Here is a 6,000-nt window from a genome sequence, read left to right on the forward strand (position 1 = left end):
CATTATTGGGGTGATGGATCAAGGAAATGTATTCAATTGACACCTATAGGGTCGATAAGGAGCACACACAAAATGCATACTGTGGATAAATTATCAGCTGCCTTCCCAATGTTTTCTCTTCCTCCCGATCTTAACTACTAGCGCATGTGGGAATAGGCTGTACTGATTGGAAATTTGATGCTTTTTTTTTTTTTTTTTCCTTATTTCCAATCTTGATAATCATTTATTCAAAAAAGAACAGAACTGTAATCTGCTGTGTAAACCTCCTCCAGGTTTACCACTTATTTTAACTACTATAGTAGGTAGTCAATTCTATACTTTGAGGTTTCTTAAAAATTATGAAGATAGGCCATGTCAATAATATTGCCAAAAACAATTGTCAGTGTATGAAGGAAACATATTATATTCTTAGGGATCATTTTTATTTAATATTTTGGCAATTTTATTTTGTTATTTTGTTTGTGTGTGTCTAATCAGCTTTGTTTCCTCATTTTATGATTTTTCTTTTTCATTTGATTGACACCATTGTGAAGTAAAAAAAAAAGTCTGAGCCAGATCTTCTGAGCACCCAATCCCCAGCAGTAGCATACATTTGTAAGCATCACTGTTTAAGGTGAGATTGGCACTGATAGGAGAGGTTTCAAGAAAAGTGAGAAACACTGGCCAGGCTAGATGGTACAGAGTGAGGAGATTGTTGTGTGTTACTGGTGTATTTCGTCTGAAATGTGCCAATCAACTGTTCTTTCATCATATTGTTTGTCAATTTATGGCCTCCTGTCATGTCCTTTGCTTGTTTATTCTGACTTCTCCATAGCTGTGATATGATGCTGCCTTTCTGTGATAGGCACTGTGTGTGGTTTTCTCTTCAGACTATTTGGTAGCCCTGACAAATGGGTTAGATCCTTAGTTGACTGGTAAGAGACTGGAAAAGGTAACCCTCTGGAATGTATATACTGTGACTCTTCCTACTTTCTGTCTCTTCATCTGAGTAAGAAGCTGTGTGAGGGCAGAGTGGTTTGTGTATTTCTATCTTGGCCTTACATAGTGTTTTCCTGGACAGACCCAGAGGATTCAGTTGTCGTGCCATCTTTGAATGTTTGTTGGGGCAGGAGTAGCTCCCTGGTCTGCTAGTTGCTACCATAGGCAGCAAACAGGGGGCTAAATGATTATTGTCATACAGACAAGTATATGGTCATGAATGTAATGTCTTCATGAAGTTCCGGCGCTGATGTAATTTTCGGGTCAGACCTGCACATGTATTTTGGCTGCAGGCTGACAGTTAGTGAGCATTGGTGTGTAGTGCAACACTGCCTGCTACTATGGATTCAGAACCCATTCCAAAACCCTAAAAGATACCCATTTTTAGTAAGCCCCTAATTTGGGATGCATTGCTTTTGCTCTGTTTTTATTAGAGGAATTATTTATATACTTTTTCACTAATCTTTCAGACATGTAGGAGGAAAGGGGAAGTTGCTAGACTCAAAATTATGTTTGTGAAGCTTGTGATAAGAATCTACCTAATGGTTATAAAAAATTACCAGGTCTCAAATGTCTATAGTTCTAGATGATATACCAGGACCATCTACTTGTGGTTCCCTAAATTCATATTGTGAGCACAAATGTTCATTTGACAAAACAATGGAAATTAGAGAACACTGGAGGTGTGACCTGTCAGCCATACTGTGTAGACGTAGTGTCTTTCAGCTCCTCTCTGATGCACTGAAAATCGTCAATCACCACCCTTGGTTGGCCTCCACAACGGCCTCTAATTTTTGCCTTAACGGGGGTGATGTCTCCTCGAGATCTGGGGGGTCAAAACGTCTCCATAGGGGCTGTGGACCATCTGTGAGATTCTTGGGCCTAGCGGAGAGGAGATCCCCAGCCTCGAGTAATTCACAGGAGCCCCCATGGTCGGGTCCTGATTTGCCTGCAGCCCTCCTTTTTTCTTTGGCACCCATTGCCCTTCTGAACCACCAGCCACCTGATGCACCCTGGAAACCTGTGGGTGGTATCTGGAGGACGGGTCTGTGCCACCGCGGTGTATGAATTGGTGCCCACCTGAGACTCGCACTCACCATTCCGGACTTGCGGTCCTGCTGTGGGTCTGGCTGTCGATCCCCTGGAGTCCCGGGTCCGATGCCACGGCCGCACTTACAGTTCGTGAGGTGTCTCTGGGACTGGGCTGAGTGTGCCAACTGCCTCAGACATGCCGGCTGTAAGCGCGGAGCAGTATCTATAACTGAAGCCTCCAATTTACAGTCTAACAGAGTGCCCAGAGGTCCAGGCAGTTTATACCACACAGGCTGACTCCAAAGTATTGGTCCTAGAGGTGCTGACGCCAGCAGGGAGTACACCAAAAAATAAAGTTGGCCAGTCCTTTCTACTTCTAGGGTATAGGCTACCAAATATCGTAAGCCACCTTACAGGATATCCTTCTGCACCAGATCACCTCTGCCACAACATTAAAGAAGCAGGGAGGCTTCTCTTTGTGGCCCCTGAGGGGTGCGGCTAGACACAGACCTATTATCGCTTATCACTTTGGTGAGTGCTGGTCCCCACCTGTGTGGAGAGTATAAAGATTCAGACCTGCCCGGCCATCAGATTACACGGCTAACCAAGTCTTGTATACAAGTTTCAAGCCTACAGGCAAGCCATACATGGAGATGCGACAAATGTGACCGTGAAATTGGTGACCTGCCCAGGATACTTTTAAGCCCTCTATCACCTGTATCGTTTCTAAATATGACACTCCTTGATTAGCCTATTACTACGTTAACATTCAGAGATCTCGGCTCCATCTTTTAAATTATCTAAAGTATCTAGTCCCACTTATACGCCATTTGGGAGAATGGATCGTAGACCCTTCGGTCGGTGAGCAGTTTGTTTCAGAGCTGATCGGGGCTCTTTGAGTGTGTGTATGTTTATATATATATATATATATATATGTATGTGTGTGTGTGTGTGTGTCTGTCTGTATCTTTTCTCTCTCTTTATGTTTAGATTATATCCTTTATATAATAGGTTTGTTCAGACTATGTATATATTCTTTCAAGATATAGCAGGATTTTCTATGTTCCTAGTAATGTTAACTTTACAGGTGTTCTTTGCCATTCAATTGTGCTACTAGCTTGGGTGGGTACACTGTTTCTAGGGCCGTGTCCCCATAGTTACTGATTTTGCCGGATGTTTTCTCCCTCTGGCAACTACTTTAATCCCAATATTGGGGTTATTTATGTTTGTTTTTGTGTCCTGTTCTCCTTCCATCCTTCCTATACCTTTCCTTTCCCCCTTGGTCTCCTTCCTCTCATAGGCAAGTACTTTTTTTACTTTCCAAGCTTAATGCCTTCACGAGGTTCCCGAAGATCCATATTAAGTCAAAATGGTTAAGTTTTTATCTCTTAATGTAAGGGGATTGAACTCTCTTGCTAAAAGACGTTTAGCACTATCTTTTTTCTATAAGCAAAAAGCCGATATTGTAGCAGTGCAAGAAACACATATTTTGGCTAGAGCCCCCCTGCATTTAAAGACCATAGAGTCCCGCTCTGCTACACCGCGAATGCTCCTTTTAAACGTAACGGGATGGCCCTTCTGTTTAGCTCCAAATCTAACTTTATTCTTAACTCTAAGTTTGAGGATAAAAATGGGAGATATCTTATTGTGGTGGGATTGCTAGATGGTAAATTGGTCACAATCGTTTCACTATATGCGCCCAACTCAAGACAAATTCCTTTCCTCAGAACCACGCTATGAGATATTGAGAAACATAAACAGGTCACTCTCATTCTTATGGGAGATTTTAACATTGTATTTGACCCTAAATTAGATAGATCATCACAGCCATCTACCTTTACAGCAGATAATACAACTGGTCCCTCAGCTGCCTTTGCTAGATTACTGGCAGAGTTTGGACGATGTTTGGAGGACTCACGTGAGATTATACATACTACTCCGTGGTGCATAATTCTTACTCTAGAATTGACCTGATTCTGTCGGATAAATGGTCTTTACAGAATACCAGTTCAACTAAGATCCTCCCAATATCGTGGTCTGATCATGCCCTGGTGGTCTGGACTTGGCGATACCCTCAACAAGTAATTTCCCCTGGTTTTTGGCGAATGGCACCAGATCTACTGACATCACTAGAGGCAAAGACCGCCATTAAAGAAACGCTTGATATGTTCATTGCCGCTCACTCTCCGGGGGACACGTCCGTCTTTAATTTCTGGTGCACGCTCAAAGCTGTACTGCGCAGCACAGCAATCCAGACTGGAGCCAGACTTAAGCGAGTGTACCTTAGCAACCAAATGAAGCAGGAGGCGGAGCTGTCCTCCCTTGAGTCTTTGAATAAAACGCATCCCTCAGAAGATCTTAAGGCCCGGCTATCAAATAATTAAGGCTTAATTACAAAAATTATTACTTCTCTGTACTCAACAAGCTTTGAATAGACTTCGCCAAAAATACTACTTTTCAGGTAATAGGACGGTTGCTTGCTAGAAAGTTGAGAAGACAGAGGGCCCAAAATCGTATTAAATTTCTAGTGGATGAATCGGGTGCCAGAACTTCTAATCCATGGGATATAGCCAATAAATTCGCAAGTTACTATTCTAAAGTATATAATCTCTGTGCTGTAATTTCTCTCCCCAACCTTGATTGAGAAGTAAGTGAACTAAAATTACAATCTATGGACTTTGACTCTTTAATCTCCCTGAATGCCCCATGGTCACAGTCTGAAATTGCACATGTTATTAAATCCCTACCTAAAAACAAAGCTCCGGGACCTGATGGGTTCATCAATAATTTTTATGCTACATTTCAGACTGAATTTACCCCACACTAAGAACAGTTATTTAATGCAGGCACTCACCAGGGGAATTTTCCTTCGGAGATGCTAGAGTCCTGTATTGTCACGGTACCCAAGCCGGGCAAGGACCCAACCAAATGCCAGAACTATAGACCAATTGCCCTTCTTAATACAGATATAAAAATCTACGCCAAATTGATTGCTAATAGGCTTAATCCCCTTATCCAGTCCTTGATCCATCCGAATCAGGTAGGCTTCGTTCTCGGACGACAAGCATCCGACAATTCACGTAGAACGATCAATATCCTAGAGCAAGCCAACAAACACCATCATGAACTCTTAATTATGTCATTAGATGCGGAAAAATCCTTTGACAGGCTTCATTGGGGCTATATGGCGGGAGTCCTTGCTCGGTTTGGTTTTAGCGGGGGAGTACTTAAATCTATATTGGCTTTGTATAAGCGTCCCTCCGCAACGGTTTATAGCAATGGCTTCTCATCAGCTAAATTTACACTCTCCAATGGTACCAGACAGCGCTCCCCCCTCTCACCCCTCATTTTTCTTTTGGCTATCGAACCCTTGGCCGAGCAAATTAGGCAACATCCTCCTTTTCCAGGCATCACTTTAGTTGCTACCACGCACAAATTATGTCTTTGCGGACAACATTATGCTGTACGTGACTAGTCCAGAGACCTCACTACCGCTCTTACATGATTTGCTACAAAATTTGGAAGGGTTTCCTACTATAAATTGAACACAACTAAAACGGACGCTCTCCCTGTTAACATAGCAGAACCCCTTTTGGTGTGTCTCAAGGCGGCCTTTCCATACTCTTGGAGGTCCCTATCCATGCCCTATCTAAGAATTATGATCACTCCCCATCTAGACTCCTTGCTGGAGGCTAACTATACCCCACTATTGATACAATTAAATGCTTTAGCAAAAGCGTGGCAACACCATGAGGTCTCCTGGCTAGGCGGGATAGCCACGTTTAAAATGTCCCTCCTACCCAAAATGATGTATCTATTTAGGACTTTGCCCTTTAAATTGCCCAGATTCTATATGGATAATCTACGTAGCCTACTTACCTCTTCTGTATGGAAGGGGAAACTTCCTCCTAAACTCGCTCATACAATTATGGCCCGTCCAAAAAAGGCCGGGGGCTTGGCCTTATCAGATTTGGTCAAATACCAAGAAGT

This window comes from Mixophyes fleayi, chromosome 12 (genome assembly GCF_038048845.1).
Source record: "Mixophyes fleayi isolate aMixFle1 chromosome 12, aMixFle1.hap1, whole genome shotgun sequence".
Classification (NCBI taxonomy): Eukaryota; Metazoa; Chordata; class Amphibia; order Anura; family Limnodynastidae; genus Mixophyes; species Mixophyes fleayi.